General features: G+C 41.3%; 1 pseudogene; it reads right to left on the reverse strand.

The window, feature by feature from the left end:
* Positions 1-245: 245 nt before the first annotated feature.
* LOC132601623 (ribulose bisphosphate carboxylase large chain-like) overlaps positions 246-21,728 on the reverse strand; it is a 46,526-nt pseudogene continuing 25,043 nt past the window's right edge.

The following is a 21,728-nucleotide window of genomic DNA, read 5'->3' on the forward strand; positions in this document are numbered from 1 at the left end:
GAGGATTATAAATGGATCGATTTTTTTTTGATTTCCATTGGAGATTAGGAATAGATGGACTTTCTATAGGACCCATTTTAGGACATCTCTCTTTCAAGGAGGCAGCGGGGATTCGAATTCCCCTGGGGGTAGGTTACTATGAAAGGAAGTTGATCATGGATTACCAATAAGTCCAAAATTGATTCTTCTTAGGTCGATGCCCGAGCGGTTAATGGGGACGGACTGTAAATTCATTGGCAATATGTCTACACTGGTTCAAATCCAGCTCGGCCTTCATTACGAGCTTTTATACATGCTTCTCGAGCTACTCGATTAGCTACGGCACCTAACGCATTGCCCCAAGGATGTCCTAAAGTTCCTCCACCGAACTGTAGTACGAAATCATCCCCAAAGTTCTCGGTCAGAGCAGGCATATGCCAAACGTGAATACCTCCTGAAGCCACGGGTAGAACACCTGGTAAAGAGACCTAATCTTGAGTGAAATAAATACCGCGACTTCAATCTTGTTCAATAAAATCATCACGCCGTAAATCAACAAAGCCCAGAGTTATGTCTCTTTCACTTTCAAGTTTACCTACTACGGTACCAGAGTGAATATGACCTCCACCAGACATACGTAACGCTTTTGCTAATACCCAGAAGTGGATACCATGATTCTTCTGTCTATCAATAACTGCATGCATTGCACGGTGGATATGAAGAAGTAGACTATTATGTCGGCAATAATGAGCCAAACTAGTATTTGCGGTGAATCCCCCCGTTAAGTAGTCATGCATTACGATCGAAACACCCAATTCTCTAGCAAATATAGCTCTTTTCATCATTTCTTCGCATGTACCTGCGGTAGCATTCAAGTAATGCCCTTTGATTTCACCTATTTTAGCCTGTGCTTTATAAAGTGCTTTGGTACAAAATAAGAAACGATCTCTCCAAAGCATAAATGCTTGTGAGTTCACGTTCTCATCATCTTTGGTAAAATCAAGTCCACCGCAAAGACATTCATAAACAGCTCTATCATAGTTTCTAGTGGATAACCCCAATTTAGGTTTAATAGTACATCCCAACAGAGGACGACCATACTTGTTCAATTTGTCTCTTTCAACTTGGATCCCATGAGGCGAACCTTGGAAATTTTTTAACATAAGCAGTAGGGATTCGCAGATCTTCCAGACGTAGAGCGCGCAGGGCTTTGAACCCAAATACAGTACCTACAATGGAAGTAAACATGTTGGTAACAGAACCTTCTTCAAAAAGGTCTAAAGGGTAAGCTACATAAGCAATACATTGATCTTTTTCTCCAACAACAGGCTCGATGCGGTAGCATCGCCCTTTGTAACAAGCTACGCCAAGTAAGAAGTGCAGAACAATTAGTTCATAAGGACCACCGTTGTATAACCATTCATCAACGAGATGCCCGGACCCGGGATATATGGTTAAATGGATCGAGTCGTTCGTTCCTCGGCACTATTATATATATATATATATATTTCTGGATCGGGCCGTTCGTTCCGCGGCAAAATGATATGCTTTTGGATCGGGCCGCACGCTCCGCAGCAATTCTATTTTACGTATGCATGTATGAGAAATGTTTTTCAAAGAAAGCTAAGCATGCATGGTATCTGCCTTATGAGGCAATTGGATGTACATATTATGATATCCATGAGCTATCTTTACGGTCCACCCAGAAATGATTATAAGATGTATGTTTAGAAGTGCTCGGCGTGTTAGCTCCGGGTGCCGATCATGGCCCTCTAGTTGGGTCATGACAAAAGTGTATCAGAGCAGTTTGTCCTGGGGAGTGTCTACGAGCCATGTCCAGTAGAGTCTCGTTTATGTTTGTGAAGCGCGCCACACATATAAACAAGAGGCTGCAGGGCATTTAGGAACCATTGACCTTTCTTTCTCATCTTAGATCGTGCCGTAGAGCTAAACTATAGGATGTGATGTCCCTGATTCTAATCCTAAGTGTTTTGATTATGGATGAGCAGTTGATTATGCCGCTACGAGGTAATTGATGAGAATTGAAGTTGTTACTCTGAAAGGTATGTTTCCTGCCTTATTGATATTGATAGAATTGGATATAAGAACTTGAACTAGATATTACGAGCATTTGTGATAGCCTTGTGAGGCATTGGATGTGTTTTCTGGACTGTGTGCAGGAATGAGGCAGTAAGAAGTATAGAGGAAACTCTGCCGAAATTTCTACAAATTGGATTGTTTGGATATCCATGCTATAGAGAACGAATGAAGGGACAACGTGACAATCAGACGTTTGGTAAGTTATGATTGAATGAGCCATTGTGAGATGCTTTCCAAGAGAAGTTTTAGAATAATCTTATTTTAATTTAAGGGAAGAACCCTGGAGGGGAAAAATGATTAGTAATTAAAGGATTTGTAATGAGCGCATTTGAGATTTTGGAGAATTGGGATTTATTGAAGATATAGGGAAAGTTGAAACTAAGAATTCAAGTGCAGTATTACGATTTATAGATTGGTGAGTAAGAGATAAAAATAAGATATTGATATGGGAAAGGAAGTTAACGAGTAGGGGAAAGTTTTACTCTAGAAGTTTATACATATACATAAGATCAAGACGGGTTGATAATAGGCACACAGGCTCATTTTATCAAACTTTCCCATATGATGTGGGTAACATTGTGATTTAGAAGTCGCCAGTCATTCGAATTCAAAGGAATTCTGAATATTTAATTATGAGAATTATTATTGCTAAGTTACTTCGGGTATTAATGATGACCTTGAACTCAATAATGAGAAATGGTTAGATAGGTTGGATTGTAATTATAATCGTTTTCTAGGTTGTTTATATAACTTCAAAATGTGATGTTGCTTGGCCGACGAAGGAAGTAGAGATTGTATCAGTCTTAGGAATATGTGGTGCATTTCTAGGTGATCCTTATGAGAAGGCTTTACCTTAATTTTTTTTAGACGGGTGTTGTGAAGGTTATTGACACTAGAGAAATTAGGTGCGATGTTAGTTTATGGGTATGGAGAGAAGAGAGTAAGGGTACAAGTGAAGGTAGAATATCGCAAGGATCAATTCAGTTGCTACAGGAAAGTAAAGGATGTGAGGTTGATAATTTTCGACAAAGAGACAGGGTACAAGTACAATTAAAGATTTTTAAGTAAAGTTATATTGCTGGGATTCACAGTTAGGACATAGAAAGATATGTTAGGAGGACCTACAAATTTAGACATACGGAAAAAAAAGAATATGGGACACCAGAATAGCCCGAGTGAAATTAGAAGCATATGAGCTTTACAATTGGAATTCTCTGGCTAGCAGGGGAAAAAAGAAGGGAGATGTATTAAAGCCATATATTCAGGATAAGATCAAATGGTAATGGGATATCTCGTAAGAAAAGGTGTTGAAAAGCGATAAAAATATAAGTCACGAGTGACTACATCAAGTATTATGTATACCTTTATGATTTATGTTGCGACATGTTAAAAGTATTAATTGTGTTGTATGTCAAAGTTGAGATAGCAAGCCCTACAGAAGAGAATCAGGATTGGGTTTTCCTGGAAATTAAAATCGGATAGGGATAGCGAAACCAAATATGTAAGCACGAGTATTAGGAAAAGAAGGTTATGATATCATGAAATGAAGGGGAGAGAAACTTGGACAAGGAAAACGCATACCTTTTGAGGGTCAGGTAATATATATTTGAGGAAAAGGTTAGGACGAAAGCAGGAAAAGCATACGATAGGATCAAATTTAAATAGATCAACAGGAGGTAGAGTAATATTGTACGTGACAAAGGATGAATGTGAGGACCCCGGAACCATAACCGTAACCAAGAAGGTTGTAAATAATGAACAAAGGTGCATCCTTGAGAAGAAATAAACAGGTCTTATAAGAGCGACGAGAAAATTTTAAACTCTTGAGACTTGACCAGGAGGATGGATATGAACCCGTGATTGGTACACCTATTTAAGGGAAGAAAGTACCCTAAGAAGAGATTTTCAGTGTTAAAAGGGATTCGCACTCGCAGTGAAACACTCCAAAGTTTTCTAACCTAACATTAAAGGATGACTAATGAAAACAGACATTTTACAAGTAAAAGAAACTATGAGGACTAAAGGGAGGAAAAGGTGTCAATGAAATGGTTAAAGGGAATTATGTGGCCACCGACAACAAGGAGAAATTTAGTGGCTTGCCCAAGGGAAAACAAAGTTGAAATTATAAGATAATGGTTGTGTGAAAGATGCGTAAAATGCGACCATGAAGAAAATAGAGAAAATTCTCTCTCTCTCTCTCTCTCTCTCTCTCTCTCTCTCTCTGTATATATATATATATATATATATATATATATATATATGTGTGTGTGTGTGTGTGTGTGTGTGTGTGTGTGTGTGTGTGTGTGTGCAAGTTGAAGTATCATAAAGGAAGATGAGGACTCGACGAAAGAAGAAAGGAAAGAGTGTACTTTGTGAGGATTTAATGAAAAGAACAAGAACCGATAGGCCACTAGAAGGACTATGATGCACAGCTGTGATGCAAACAAGTAGTTAAGAAGAATTACGGGACAAAATGAGCGAAGCTAATGAAAGGACGAGTTGTGGGAATGGATGGTGTGGAATATTAACTTCTAATGGCATAGTATAGATATAAATCGGAATTGGGAAGCCAGAGCAAGAAGAATTTCAAGGATATTAAGAAGACAGTCATGGGAAGAGACTAGGATTAAAGGAGCATGGGATAGTCGGACACTCCGTAAAGGGCGTAATGAATTCCGATGTCCTCATTAATTCATTAGCCGAGGGGACTACTAGTTATGAGAGGTAAAAGTGAAAAGACAATAAAGAAGTTATTTGAATTGTACCGGATATGTATAAGCATTTTGATTTGATACAATACAAGAACTCAATTAGCAAAAAGGAAAATAAGTTAAACCATACGATGAAAAGAACTCCGGTATTATATGGAATAGAGGAGTTGAAGGATCGCTAAGGTCGGCCAGGTGGCTATCAAAGGTGGTTAACACTCAAAGGTTATGGTTACATGAGAACATCCTTTAAAAAGGGGGAAGAACAGATTTAGTTCTAAGATGAGCTACAATATTCCGAAGCTCAAAAGAGGGAAATATATTGGATTGAATGAGTCAAATTTCGAGACAAACTGATATGTCAAGAATGTGCTAAAGAAAAGTGAAAATGGACTAAATGCAAGTATATTATGAGACAAATGTGAAAAAGAAAGCATGACAAGATGATGAAAGTTTAGCCAATCAAGGAGAATAAGTTTCGCCGATGCGACACGTTGTATTTCAGACTATGACTCGAATCACTCGCGCCGAAGAAATTTTAGGTATATTTAGATATGCAGTAAAGCACTCCCAGGGTGAGCAGAAGGAGTGTGGAAGGCCGCATGTGACTAGGGATAAGTATAAAGGACAATCGAGATTACTAAAAAGAACTTGTAGCACTAGAAGAGATGAAAGCTTTATAAAGAGGAATATTTATAAGAAGTTCAATAATCTTCAAAGGAAAGGACGATAGAGTGCTTATGGATAGCAAGGCAGCAGTACTACCTGAGATGAGGGAGTACCTTGTATGTCGTGAAATTTCAAGCCGCTAGTCATATCGATTGTGAGAGTATATGGCATAGAACCATATAAACAATCGCAATGATGAGATGGCTAACAGAATGGTGCAAGGACAACGATAAGGAGCCGAAGAAGAATAGAGGTTAGTTTAAGTCTAAATTAGTCATCGGTATAAGAGAGCCAGGGACTTAAGGAGGGAAGTATACTCGCATTAAAAAGAAGTCGTGACTAAGTGTGTATGAGACGAAGAACCCAAGAAACGGTAATCACTAAGAATACTAAGTCACTAGAAAGGGAATGCTATTGCAAATCATCCGGGCGCAACCATAGGTGGAACTATGATGGTATTGTAAAGACTAAAGAGTCTGACCAAGGAATAAAAAAGAGGTGATACGGTGTATAGATATAAGGTCGACTAGTACAAAAAGGGATGATCTAAAATAGCACCAGAGAAGCTAGCAAGGAAAGGTGCCATATCTGAACAAGAGAATTTGTCTACTAGTAGAGAAATAAGGAGCAAGGCAAGAGAGTACAACAATTAATAGTGCTCACGGATCGGATGGAGCCATAACAATCATGAGTTAAGACCATCTTAATGGCAACAGGTCCCAGGATGGTAGCTAGATATCAGAATGACCACTGGGTACATATATAAGAACTTGGGGATATGGAACTAATGAATGAGTTCGACAAAGAATTGGGAGAATATGAAAGAAGACTAATGAGCCCATAGTATAACATTATGGGATAAGGAACTAAAGGAGGAAAATTTTTTCAAAAAATTAATGATAGCGTCGCAAGCCCACAAGCTACAACATTCGAGGACGAATGATTCTAAAGGGGGGAAGGATGTTACACCCCATACTTTTGGAGAAGCACTTATTAAATTTGAACTTAAGCATGTCGAGCTATGGCTAGGCAAAACAACTTTGGATTATGAGGAACGAAGCATTATCAAGTATGGTCAATGATAAATATCATGTATGGAGAGTTTCAGAAGATTCCAGGATCAAGCAAAGTGAAGAAAATAAGTTTGTAAAAAAGTTGACAGAATTCTGGACAGAATTTTGGGTCAACTTTGGAGAGGTATATCTCCGGGTATATAAGAAGTTTTAAGGGGTATCAAAAGCCTAAAATGAATTTCTTCGAGTCTAGTTTCCAACGCAACAAACCGTTCATCACTGTAACATCGGAGAAGGGAGTTATGGACGTTACAAGTTAGGAGGACGGAGCAGAAAAACGCTGCTACAGTAACCGGATGCTACAGTAACCCCGACCCAACACGCACCTATAAATACTCCTATAACCCATTAATTTTCATCAATTTTCACCATTTTCTCATCCTCTACATCTCTAGAGAGTCCTTGAAGAGCTCTTGAGAGTTTTATAATTGCCCATAACCTTCCATAACTTTCTATAATTTTTTCTAATCCTCCATAATACTCCATAACCCTCCATAATCTTCCACAACCTTTCCATAGCATCAAGAGAGAGTATCAACATCAAAATATCAAAGAACATTCATGGAAGATAATTGTTCTTGTTTCTCTTCAAGGTGGTGATGAACTTAATCTTGAAAAGGGGTGAATACAGTGAAGTTCTTCCACTATAAGGTATGTTTTTCCTATTATTATTTACATGATTGAGATGATGTAACGGTTTAGCAATTCTTAAAAAGAAAAGAATCATGAGAGAAAAATTATAAAGAGAGGAATTAAAGTAGATGGTCATGAGGTGAGCTTGAAAGAGAATTTTTGATTAATTTGAGATTAAATTGAATAAAATTATTTGATTATTGTATTATGGATGTTGTTATGGTAGGTTTGAAAATTGGAGAAACATCGTGTGGGATGTTTTATTGAATATATTGGTATTGATATTGTTGTTGATGTTGTTGGTATTGTCTGGGAGTTGTTTTTGTATTTGGAGGAGGTAAAGAATATAGGGGAGATGCTGCCCGAATTTCAGTAGATTCTAAAAAGATTCCATTTGAATGCTTGAGATAAATGTACGATATTGAGCCTAATGATAATATGGATGGTTTACGTTTAGAGTTGCAAGCTTGGAAGAATAAACTTTGAACGACTAAGGAAACCGAAAGGTATGTTAAGGCTCGTCCCTTTCTTTCAAAGGCATGATTCTTAAGCTAAGATTCCGTCTATATTTCTATGCCGTTCTTATTCCCAAAAGTAAGAATTCAAGATTTCGAAGGCTTTTATGATTTTAAATGAAAAATGTTCTATAATGATTGTGACGATGATGATGATTCTATTCTGGAAATTTCGAAGCTATGATTTGAGAGCATTATGAAATTATCGAACCATTCCATGAATCCCTTGATCTTACTTATTGTTGATGGTCTCAACTCATGTTACTCGTTCCTTCAAGGTGAGATATAGTAAAGATAATGATTTTATTTTCAATGCCATCTAAGTTCATAATTCTCGAGACTCCCATGACATCGTCGACTTCACCTTAAGATAGTTGATCTTCTAAGGAAGGATATAGTGATAATGATAATGCTAATGATGATGTTGATTTCATTTATGTATGTATATGTATATATATATATATATATATATATATATATATATATATATATATATATATATATATAGGGTTATGGGAAAAAGGGCGAGGCGTTATGTACGCATAGTCACCTGATCAGTTGGTATATTATAATATCGTCCCGGACGCGGGATGCCCGGACCCGGGATATATGGTTAAATGGATCGGGCCATTCGTTATATATATATTATATGGATCGGTCTGTTCGTTCCGCGGCAAAATGATATGCTTTTGGATTGGGCTGCACGTTCTGCAGCAATTCTATTTTACGTATACATGTATGAGGAATGTTTTTCAAAGAAAGCTAAGCATGCATGGTATCTGCCTTATGAGGCAATTGGATGTACAGATTATGATATCCGTGAGCTATCTTTATGGTCCACCCAGAAATGATTATATGATGTATGTTTAGAGGTGTTCGGCGTGGTAGCTACGGGTGCCCGTCACGGCCCTCTTGTTGGGTCATGACAGAAAGAATAGCAATGGATTTCATGGTTGGTCTTCCGAAGATGTTGGGAGAGTTTGATTCTATCTGGGTTATTGTTTACAAGTTGACTAAGTCTGCTCACTTCATTCAGATTCGGATAACTTATGACGTAGAGAAATTAGTTAAGATATACATCCGTGAAGTTGTTAGACTACATGGGATTCCTATCTCCATCGTGTCCGACAGGGGTACAACGGTCACATCTCAATTTTTGGAGCATCTGCATGAGGAATTAGGTACTAAGTAGGACCTTAGTACAGATTTCCACCCTTAGACTGACGGGAAGTCCGAGCAGACTAATCAGGTTCTTGCGGATATGCTTCGGGCCTATGTGATAGACTTTGGCGATCATTGGGATCAGTTCTTACCATTGGCCAAGTTCTCCTGTAATAATAGCTACCACTCAAGCATCGACATGGCTCCATTTAAGGCGTTGTATGAGAGGAGGTGTAGGTCTCCTATTGGGTGATTCGATGCGTTTCAAGTAAGACCCTGGAGTACGGACCTTCTGAAGGAGTCATTAGAGAAAGTGAAGATGATTCAAGCAAAGCTTCTGGCAGCACGGAGTAGGTAGAAGGAGTACACAGACCGTAAGGTTCGAGATCTTGAGTTTGGAGAGGGAGAATAAGTATTGTTGAAAGTCTCACCTATGAAGGTGTTACACCTCGGAAAATTTCCCATTGGTACGCAAGTAAACGAACTAGTGATGTGTGCGAGGAGTGCGAGGGTATAATGTTTCATGAGCAATGTGCGTATATGGATGAGAATGATTAGAATGAAAAGTCGAGAAATGTGAAAAGTTGAAAGTTGGCAAAACAGCCCAGTGGTCGTAAAGTGCAAAATACGGACCGTAAAATGGAACACGGTCCGTAAATTGGCAGTCGTAAACTGCCATGCAAGGCTTCAACTTTCTGCCAGTCGAGAAATGGTAAAATATGACCAGGAGGACGGACCGTAAAGTGATTTACGACCCGTAAACCATGGTCGTAAACCACCATGCATGCAGCCCAAAGTTTCTAGCTCTGCTTAAGGTTAAAGACGACCACGAGGGACGGTCCGTAAAGTGGAATATGGACGGTAAACCTCCATGGACGACCACTGTTCACCTCAGCACAGATTTTCAATTCATTAAATATGGGGACCAAGACTTGTTTTTTTTCATTTCTACATTACACCACTTCTCTCTAGAATCATCTCTCTACATTAATTTCATAAGTTTTCAAGGATTATAAGTCACCAACAACATAAACAAGTGAATCAAGTGTAAGCAAGCCATTAAATACCATTCAAGTCAAGAAATGCAAATGGAGAAAAACTAGGGTTTTGCTCAAAGTGAAGTATTATCAACCAAAGCTTGTTCCTACATCATCTAAGGTAAGATTCATGATATTTATATGTTGGTTAACGTATTGGGGAGTTGAAATACTTGGATGATAGAAGTATATACTAAAATGGTCAATGGAAGGTAAAATGAGGAATGTGGATAATGTGAATGACTAATGGCTATTGTTATAATATTAATGAAGGTAGAAACTTGAGCATCGAAGGAGTATGCGCAAGTGTAGAATAGTTCGACGAAGAGGTATGTGAGGCTAACCCTTCTTTCATAAGGCATGGTTCTTGGCCAAATTCCTAAGTCCTCTACATGAGTATGTTGTCTCTAAATGATCAATATTCCGAGCTCACAAGCTCACGATCCTTGATATGTACTATGATTATACTATGTTCCTCGTATGACGAGTAAGCCTATAAGGTAGATGTGACGATAGTAATGACGATGAGAGTAATTGGGACTAGAAATGCTTACGAGCTATTATATGTATATATGTGTGCCTACTAAGGGCTATGATAAGACTCCGAGCTTATGATGCCGGGTAAGAATATATTTATATGAATATGTATAAAGTATGTATATGATTACGTAACGCGCGCGCACTTCTACAGAAGGTACGGATAACCCTGATGCCTTGGTAGGGCCAGGTATGTATGATCTTGAGCCTTGGTTGGCCAAGTATGTATGAAACACCGATCCTACGAGGTCGGGTATGTTATGAAAATACTATATATATGATATGTCTATGTATAAAATACGAATATGAATGTGATAAGACTATGTACACATGATACGTATTAGAAATGAGAAGTCCCTATGGAAAAGCAAGTATGTACCATGATGATGATAATAATGTCTCCCTTTCTATGCTATTTCATATGTTGCTTATTATGCCTCTATATCGATGTTGCTCACACTTTACGTACTCAGTACATTCTTCGTACTGACGTCCTATTGTTTGTGGACGCTGCGTCATGCCCGCAGGTGCCCCGGGAGACAGACTTGATCCATAGCTGCTTATTCAGAGATTGCATAGCAGAGCTCCATTTCTTCGGAGCCAGAGCTTTTGGGTACTCACTCTTTTGTGTACATAATTATGGGCATAGCAGGGTCCTGTCCCGCTCATATGATGTGTCATACTCTTAGAGGCTCGTAGTCATGTGTATGTGGGTAGAGATATTTGGCCATGTCGGCCTATGTTTTGTATATCTTTTGTTAGCCTCGTCGGCCTTGTACTTATGATGTGGCATAGATGCCTATGATGTGTTAAATGATGATGGTCGTCTAATGGGATTAATATGATTAAAATGCATGAATTGATTTACAGTTCTCTTAGATGTTATGTTATGACAGAAGGGTGCGATGAGGCTTGGGAAGTAGGGCAAGTAGCTCCAGATTCATTGGGCCATTTGAGATTCTCAAGTGTGTGAGGGAGGTAGCTTATGAGTTGGCTTTACCTCCGAGCTTATTAGGAATTCATCCGGTATTTCTCATTTCGATGTTGAAGAGGTATCATGGCCATGGTTCGTACATAATCCGTTGGGATTCAATTTTGATAGATGAGAACTTGACGTATGAGGAAGAGCCTATTGCGATCTTAGATAGAGAGGTCCCTAAGTTGAGTTTGAAGTAAATAGCATCTGTCCATTGAAGACTTGGCCAAGGCCCACGACTCCTACGGAGGTTCGTAACTTTCTGGGCTTAGCAGGCTATTACAGGAGATTCGTTGAGGGTTTTTCTTCTATTTCTGCACCACTCACAAAGATGACTCAGAAGTCAGCTAAGTTTCAATGGACAGATGCTTGCGAACGTAGTTTCCAAGAGTTGAAAGACCGATTGACTTAAGCCCCAGTCTTGACACTTCCAGAGGGATTGAAAGGATATGTTGTTTATTGCGATGCTTCAGGCGTCGGGCTAGGTTGTTTATTGATGCAACATAGCAAGGTGATTGCGTATTCTTCTAGGCAATTACGGAAACATGAACAGAACTATCCAACCCATGATTTAGAATTGGCTGCGGTGGTTCATGCTCTAAAGATATGGAGACATTATTTATACGGTGTGCATGTGGATATTTATACAGATCATAAGAGTCTCCAGTACATCTTCAAGCAGAAAGAGTTAAATTTGCGGCAACGACGATGGTTGGAGCTGCTGAAAGATTATGACGTTGATATCTTGTATCACCCCGGAAAGGCTAACGTTGTGGCTAATGCTGTTAGCCGCAGATCCATGGGAAGTCTATGTGGAATACGACAAGGAAAGAGGGAAATGACCCGTGAGCTTCAACAGTTAGCTAGCCTAGGAGTCTGAGTAGTGGGCTCAGGTAGCAGCGAAGTAACTATTCAGAATTCAGCAGTTTCATCGCTAGTAGCGGAAGTAAAAGAGCGACAATATGAGGATCACATGCTGATGCAGTACAGAGATACACTCCCTCAGAAAGAGGAGTCATCGTTTGATATTTCAGGAGACGGAGTTCTCCGATGTCGAGGCAGATTATGTGTTCCCGATATGGCAGACTTACGACACCAAATATTGAGGGAAGCTCATTGTTCCCGTTATTCTGTCCACCCCGGAGCGACGAAGATGTATCATGATCTTAAGTCTATATATTGGTGGAGTGGGATGAAGAAGGATATGGCAGAATTCGTAGCTCAATGTCCCAATTGCCAGCAAGTGAAAATTGAACACCAAAAGTCGGGCGGATTGCTACAAGCTATAGAGATCCAAACTTGGAAGTGGGAAGTGATTAACATGGACTTCATTATAGGTTTACCCCGTTCTCGACGTAAGTGTTATTCTATATGGGTGATTGTTGATAGACTCACAAAGTCAGCTCATTTCTTACTAGTCAGGACGACCTATGTGGCAGAAGATTATGCAAAGCTTTATCTTAAAGAGATAGTGAGACTCCATGGCGTCCAAGTATCTATTATCTCCGACAGAGGGACTCAGTTTACGGCCAAATTTTGGGAGTCTTTTCAAGAGGGTTTAGGGACCCGAGTGAGCCTCAGCACGACATTTCACCCACAGACCGATGGGCAAGCTGAACGTACCATTCATACTCTTGAAGATATGTTACGGGCATGTATGATAGATTTTGGAGGTAGTTGGGATGACCATTTACCACTCATTGAGTTTGCCTACAACAACAGTTATCATTGTAGCATTCAAATGGCACCGTATGAGGCTTTATATGGGCGAAAGTGTAGATCCCCGATTGGGTGGTTTGAGGTAGGCGAGACTAAATTGATAGGACCAGATTTGGTCCAGCAAGCCATAGAAAAATTCAAGCTCATACAAGATCGGTTGTTAGCGGCTCAAAGTCATCAGAAGTCCTATGCGGATAATCGTCGAAGGGACTTAGAGTTCCAAGTTAAGGATTGGGTGTTCTTGAAAGTATCGCCGATGAAGGGCGTTATGAGATTTGGCAAAAAGGGGAAGCTTAGTCCCCGGTATATAGGGCCTTATGAGATTGTGCGGAAGGTAGGCAAAGTGGCCTATGAATTAGACTTACCTCCAGACTTGGAGTCAGTTCATCTAGTTTTTCATGTCTCGATGCTTCGTAAATGTGTTGGAGATCCTACGAGGATCGTCCCAGTAAATGATGTCCAAGTGACAGAAAGGCCATCCTATGACGAAACACCCATTGCCATATTAGATAGGCAAGTACGGAGGCTTAGAAACAAAGAAGTGGCCTTAGTTAAAGTTTTGTGGAGAAATAACAATCGAGAGGAAATGACATGGGAAGCGGAAGAAAATATGTGATCCAAGTACCCGCATCTATTTCAACCTTTGGAAGAAGTCCTAAATGAGACGTCGAGATCATGAGGTATGTATGATTCTTTTTATGCTTTTGGGTCGTGTGTGTGGCCAAATTTCTATTGCTGTTGTATTGTTGCCCTGTGAGGCATTGTTATTGTGGGTTGCTGTGACAGGGTGGTAGTGCCACATTACAAAGGAAACCCTGGCAAAAATTTATAGAATTCCCAAGCCCTTAACATTCGAGGACGAATGTTCCTAAGGGGGGTAGAATGTTACACCTCGGAAAATTTCCCGTTGGTACGCAAGTAAACGAACTAGTGATGTGTGCGAGGAGTGCGAGGGTATAATGTTTCATGAGCAATGTGCGTATATGGATGAGAATGATTAGAATGAAAAGTCGAGAAATGTGAAAAGTTGAAAGTTGGCAAAACAGCCCAGTGGTCGTAAAGTGCAAAATACGGACCGTAAAATGGAACACGGTCCGTAAATTGGCAGTCGTAAACTGCCATGCAAGGCTTCAACTTTCTGCTAGTCGAGAAATGGTAAAATATGACCAGGAGGACGGACCGTAAAGTGATTTACGGCCCGTAAACCATGGTCGTAAACCACCATGCATGCAGCCCAAAGTTTCTGGCTCTGCTTAAGGTTAAAGACGACCACGAGGGACGGTCCGTAAAGTGGAATATGGACGGTAAACCTCCATGGACGACCACTGTTCACCTCAGCACAGATTTTTAATTCATTAAATATGGGGACCAAGACTTGTTTTATTTCATTTCTACATTACACCACTTCTCTCTAGAATGATCTCTCTACATTAATTTCATAAGTTTTCAAGGATTATAAGTCACCAACAACATAAACAAGTGAATCAAGTGTAAGCAAGCCATTAAATACCATTCAAGTCAAGAAATGCAAATGGAGAAAAACTAGGGTTTTGCTCAAAGTGAAGTATTATCAACCAAAGCTTGTTCCTACATCATCTAAGGTAAGATTCATGATATTTATATGTTGGTTAACGTATTGGGGAGTTGAAATACTTGGATGATAGAAGTATATACTAAAATGGTCAATGGAAGGTAAAATGAGGAATGTGGATAATGTGAATGACTAATGGCTATTGTTATAATATTAATGAAGGTAGAAACTTGAGCATCGAAGGAGTATGCGCAAGTGTAGAATAGTTCGACGAAGAGGTATGTGAGGCTAACCCTTCTTTCATAAGGCATGGTTCTTGGCCAAATTCCTAAGTCCTCTACATGAGTATGTTGTCTCTAAATGATCAATATTCCGAGCTCACAAGCTCACGATCCTTGATATGTACTATGATTATACTATGTTCCTCGTATGACGAGTAAGCCTATAAGGTAGATGTGACGATAGTAATGACGATGAGAGTAATTGGGACTAGAAATGCTTACGAGCTATTATATGTATATATGTGTGCCTACTAAGGGCTATGATAAGACTCCGAGCTTATGATGCCGGGTAAGAATATATGTATATGAATATGTATAAAGTATGTATATGATTACGTAACGCGCGCGCACTTCTACAGAAGGTACGGATAACCCTGATGCCTTGGTAGGGCCAGGTATGTATGATCTTGAGCCTTGGTTGGCCAAGTATGTATGAAACACCGATCCTACGAGGTCGGGTATGTTATGAAAATACTATATATATGATATGTATATGTATAAAATATGAATATGAATGTGAGAAGACTATGTACACATGATACGTATTAGAAATGAGAAGTCCCTATGGAAAAGCAAGTATGTACCATGATGATGATAATAATGTCTCTCTTTCTATGCTATTTCATATGTTGCTTATTATGCCTCTATATCGATGTTGCTCACGCTTTACGTACTCAGTACATTCTTCGTACTGACGTCCTTTTGTTTGTGGACGCTGCGTCATGCCCGCAGGTGCACCGGGAGACAGACTTGATCCATAGCTGCTTATTCAGAGATTGCATAGCAGAGCTCCATTTCTTCGGAGCTAGAGCTTTTGGGTACTCACTCTTTTGTTTACATAATTATGGGCATAGCGGGGTCCTGTCCCGCTCATATGATGTGTCATACTCTTAGAGGCTCGTAGTCATGTGTATGTGGGTAGAGATGTTTGGCCATGTCGGCCTATGTTTTGTATATCTTTTGTTGGCCTCGTCGGTCTTGTACTTATGATGTGGCATGGATTACTATGATGTGTTAAATGATGATGGTCGTCTAATGGTATTAATATGATTAAAATGCATGAATTGATTTACGGTTCGCTTAGATGTTATGTTATGTACGATAAGGGGTGCCCGGGTGGGGTAGCTCCGGGTGCTCGTCGCGGCCCCCTAGCCGGGTCGTGACAAAAGTTGTATCAGAGCAGTTCAGTCCTAGGATGTGTCTACGAGCCATGTCTAGTAGAGTCTTGGTTATGGGTGTGTTGCGCGCCACGCTTATAAACAGGAAGCTGCAGACATTTTAGGAATAAATGACCTTCTTTCTTCATAAGAATCGTGCGATAGAGCTATGATGTAAGAAAATCTTGTTCCTTAATTGTGCGTTATGTATTTCAGAGGATGCCTATAAAGAAAAAGGCTACGGCAACCCAGAAGGGAAAGATGGTGACAGAAAAGTGAGCTAAAAGAGCACCGCCACCGGTAGTAGAGGAAAGTGAGTCCCAGAGTGCGGCTCAATCTCAATCCTCCCAGACAGTGCCTATTACTGAGGAGCGTGAGAGAGCCTCAGCCCCAGCTCCGGCTCCTCCACCAGATGCTTCGGGCCAGGATGTGAAAGAGGCCATTAATTTATTGACTCAATTGGTTGCGGCCCAGACTCAGAGGCAAAGCTCAGGGCATGGAGACAGGGCTGTTAGTGCAAGGGCCCATGACTTTATTACTTTGAAACCCCCGGAATTCTTTGGGTCAAGCCTGGAGGAGGATCCTCAGGACTTCATAGACGGTATGTTGGGGACGCTCCGATTGATACATGCTTCAGACACTGAGTTGGTGGAGCTAGCGTCGTATAGATTGAGGGATGTCTCAATCCAGTGGTATACAGTTTGGATGGCTTCACGGGGAGCCAATGCACCCCCACCGGTATAGCAAGAGTTCGTTGATGCTTTTCTCCGTCATTACATGCCTCCGGAAGTTCGGCGAGCTAGGGCCGATAAATTATTGAATTTGTGGCAAGGTAGCATGAGTGCCACAGAGTATAGTCTCCGCTTCAACTCCTTGGCCAGGTATGCTTCGGCCATGGTAGCGGATATGGGCGATTGGGTACACCGGTTCGTGAAAGGCCTAGGGCCACACTTGATGGATAAATGCTTGACTGCGTCCCTTCAGGATGGCATGGATATTGCACGCATTCAGGCATATGCTCAGGAATTAGAGGAACACCTACAACAGCGGAGAAATGAATGTGAGCAGGATAGGGGCCATAGCAAGAGGGCCAGATCTTCGGGTTCGAGGAGCGAGTCCAGAGGCGGACACAGACAGCAGTTTCCCAGCCATTCAGGCTATTCTATGACCAATCCCCTTCCACGGTTTTTAGGCCAGGGCCTTGATAGATCTGCTCGTTCAGGGTCGAGTCCGAGTTATTCAGGACCTCAGTTCAGAGATGATTTAGGCCCGTCAAGGCCACCCGTACCACAGTGTTCCCAGTGTAGGAAGATGCATTGGGGTCAGTGTTGATCAGGTTCAGACGCTTGCTATTCATGTGGCCGGCCAGGCCATATTATGCGTGATTGCCCCTCAGTTCATGGCAGAGGTAGTACCCAGCCTTCAGGGTCAGCAGCCGGATCTTCAGCATCGGTACGCCCTACGGGGCCAGGTTCACATGCGCCAGCTGGCCATGGTAGAGGCAGAGGGAGAGCTCCCACTTCTAGCGGTCCTCAGCACCGTATTTATGCTTTGTCTAGACGCCAAGATCTTGAGTCTTCTCCTGACGTAGTCACAGGTATATTATCGGTATTCTCTCATGATGTATATTCTTTGATTGATCCGGGCTCCACATTGTCTTATGTTACTCCATACATTGCGGGTCGGTTAATAGTCGAGCCGGAGTCGATCAAACCTTTTGAGGTGTCTACGCCCGTTGGCGAATCGGTAATAGCTAGCCGAGTGAATAGAAATTGTGTAGTCGTGATATGTGACCACCGTACTATAGATGACTTGCATGAACTAAAGATGGTAGATTTTGATGTCATTATGGGCATGGATTGGTTAGCTTCTTGTTACGCCAATGTCGATTGTAGGATGAAAATGGCTCATTTCCAATTTCCGGGAGAACCAGCTTTAAAATGGAAGGGAAATATGGCATCACCAAAAGGTAGGTTTATTTCCTATCTAAAGGCAAGGAAAATGATCACGAAAGGGTGTATTTATGACCTAGTGCGAGTTCAAGATGTAGAGGCTGAATCGCCAACTCTTCAGTCAGTTCCGGTAGTGAATGAATTTCCGGATGTGTTCCCGGAAGAGCTTCCAGGCCTTCCTCCTGAGCGTGAGATTGATTTTGCGATTGATGTGTTGCCAGACACTAAACCCATATCTATTCCTCCCTATAGGATGGCATCTGCAGAATTGAAAGAGTTGAAAGAGCAATTGAAAGACTTGCTTGAAAAGGGCTTCATTAGGCCTAGTTCATCCCCGTGGGGAGCACCCGTACTGTTTGTCCGAAAGAAAGATGGCTCCTTGAGAATGTGCATTGATTATCGGCAATTGAAGAAAGTGACGATTAAGAACAAGTATCCTCTCCCGAGGATTGATGATTTATTTGATCAATTGCAAGGTGCCAAATGGTTTTCAAAGATTGATTTGAGGTCCGGGTATCACCAAGTGAGAGTTAAAGAGAAAGATATCCCTAAGACAGCTTTCAGAACAAGGTATGGCCATTTCGAGTTCCGAGTAATGTAGTTTGGGCTAACTAATGTGCCGACAGTGTCTATGGACCAAATGAATAATGTATTCAGACCTTTTCTGGATCTATTTGTAATTGTATTCATCGATGGCATCTTAGTGTATTCTAGATCCGAGGCCGAGCATGCGGATCATTTGCGAATTGTCCTTGGAGTTCTTCGAGCTCGAGAGTTGTTTGCAAAATTCTCCAAGTGTGAGTTTGGTTGAACTCAGTATCATTTCTGGGCCATATTGTTGCAGCTGATGGTATTCGGGTGGATAGCCAAAAGATCGAGGCCGTGAAGACTTGGCCAAGGCCCACGACTCCTACGGAGGTTCGTAGCTTTCTGGGCTTAGCAGGCTATTACAGGAGATTCGTTGAGGGTTTTTCTTCTATTTCTGCACCACTCACAAAGATGACTCAGAAGTCAGCTAAGTTTCAATGGACAGATGCTTGCGAACGTAGTTTCCAAGAGTTGAAAGACCGATTGACTTCAGCCCCAGTCTTGACACTTCTAGAGGAATTGAAAGGATATGTTGTTTATTGCGATGCTTCAGGCGTCGGGCTAGGTTGTTTATTGATGCAACACGGCAAGGTGATTGCGTATTCTTCTAGGCAATTACGGAAACATGAACAGAACTATCCAACCCATGATTTAGAATTGGCTGCGGTGGTTCATGCTCTAAAGATATGGAGACATTATTTATACGGTGTGCATGTGGATATTTGTACAGATCATAAGAGTCTCCAGTACATCTTCAAGCAGAAAGAGTTAAATTTGCGGCAACGACGATGGTTGGAGCTGCTGAAAGATTATGACGTTGATATCTTGTATCACCCCGGAAAGGCTAACGTTGTGGCTAATGTTGTTAGCCGCAGATCCATGGGAAGTCTATGTGGAATACGACAAGGAAAGAGGGAAATGACCCGTGAGCTTCAACAGTTAGCTAGCCTAGGAGTCTGAGTAGTGGGCTCAGGTAGCAGCAAAGTAACTATTCAGAATTCAGCAGTTTCATCGCTAGTAGCGGAAGTAAAAGAGCGACAATATGAGGATCACATGCTGATGCAGCACAGAGATACACTCCCTCAGAAAGAGGAGTCATCGTTTGATATTTCAGGAGACGGAGTTCTCCGATGTCGAGGCAGATTATGTGTTCCCGATATGGCAGACTTACGACACCAAATATTGAGGGAAGCTCATTGTTCCCGTTATTCTGTCTACCCCGGATCGACGAAGATGTATCATGATCTTAAGTCTATATATTGGTGGAGTGGGATGAAGAAGGATATGGCAGAATTCGTAGCTCAATGTCCCAATTGCCAGCAAGTGAAAATTGAACACCAAAAGTCGGGCGGATTGCTACAAGCTATAGAGATCCAAACTTGGAAGTGGGAAGTGATTAACATGGACTTCATTATAGGTTTACCCCGTTCTCGACGTAAGTGTTATTCTATATGGGTGATTGTTGATAGACTCACAAAGTCAGCTCATTTCTTACTAGTCAGGACGACCTATGTGGCAGAAGATTATGCAAAGCTTTATCTTAAAGAGATAGTGAGACTCCATGGCGTCCCAGTATCTATTATCTCCGACAGAGGGACTCAGTTTACGGCCAAATTTTGGGAGTCTTTTCAAGAGGGTTTAGGGACCCGAGTGAGCCTCAGCACGACATTTCACCCACAGACCGATGGGCAAGCTGAACGTACCATTCATACTCTTGAAGATATGTTACGGGCATGTATGATAGATTTTGGAGGTAGTTGGGATGCCATTTGCCACTCATTGAGTTTGCCTACAATAACAGTGATCATTGTAGCATTCAAATGGCACCGTATGAGGCTTTATATGGGCGAAAGTGTAGATCCCCGATTGGGTGGTTTGAGGTAGGCGAGACTAAATTGATAGGACCAGATTTGGTCCAGCAAGCCATAGAAAAATTCAAGCTCATACAAGATCGGTTGTTAGTGGCTCAAAGTCATCAGAAGTCCTATGCGGATAATCGTCGAAGGGACTTAGAGTTCCAAGTTAAGGATTGGGTGTTCTTGAAAGTATCGCCGATGAAGGGCGTTATGAGATTTGGCAAAAAGGGGAAGCTTAGTCCCCGGTATATAGGGCCTTATGAGATTGTGCGGAAGGTAGGCAAAGTGGCCTATGAATTAGACTTACCTCCAGACTTGGAGTCAGTTCATCTAGTTTTTCATGTCTCGATGCTTCGTAAATGTGTTGGAGATCCTACGAGGATCGTCCCAGTAAATGATGTCCAAGTGACAGAAAGGCCATCCTATGACGAAACACCCATTGCCATATTAGATAGGCAAGTACGGAGGCTTAGAAACAAAGAAGTGGCCTTAGTTAAAGTTTTGTGGAGAAATAACAATCGAGAGGAAATGACATGGGAAGCGGAAGAAAATATGTGATCCAAGTACCCGCATCTATTTCAGCCTTTGGAAGAAGTCCTAAATGAGACGTCGAGATCATGAGGTATGTATGATTCTTTTTATGCTTTTGGGTCGTGTGTGTGGCCAAATTTCTATTGCTGTTGTATTGTTGCCCTGTGAGGCATTGTTATTGTGGGTTGCTGTGACAGGGTGGTAGTGCCACATTACAAAGGAAACCCTGGCAAAACTTTATAGAATTCCCAAGCCCTTAACATTCGAGGACGAATGTTCCTAAGGGGGGTAGAATGTTACACCTCGGAAAATTTCCCGTTGGTACGCAAGTAAACGAACTAGTGATGTGTGCGAGGGTATAATGTTTCATGAGCAATGTGCGTATATGGATGAGAATGATTAGAATGAAAAGTCGAGAAATGTGAAAAGTTGAAAGTTGGCAAAACAGCCCAGTGGTCGTAAAGTGCAAAATACGGACCGTAAAATGGAACACGGTCCGTAAATTGGCAGTGGTAAACTGCCATGCAAGGCTTCAACTTTCTGCCAGTCGAGAAATGGTAAAATATGACCAGGAGGACGGACCGTAAAGTGATTTACGGCCCGTAAACCATGGTCGTAAACCACCATGCATGCAGCCCAAAGTTTCTGGCTCTGCTTAAGGTTAAAGACGACCACGAGGGACGGTCCGTAAAGTGGAATATGGACGGTAAACCTCCATGGACGAC

The sequence above is a fragment of the Lycium barbarum genome, chromosome 7 (assembly GCF_019175385.1).
Source record: "Lycium barbarum isolate Lr01 chromosome 7, ASM1917538v2, whole genome shotgun sequence".
Taxonomy (NCBI): Eukaryota; Viridiplantae; Streptophyta; class Magnoliopsida; order Solanales; family Solanaceae; genus Lycium; species Lycium barbarum.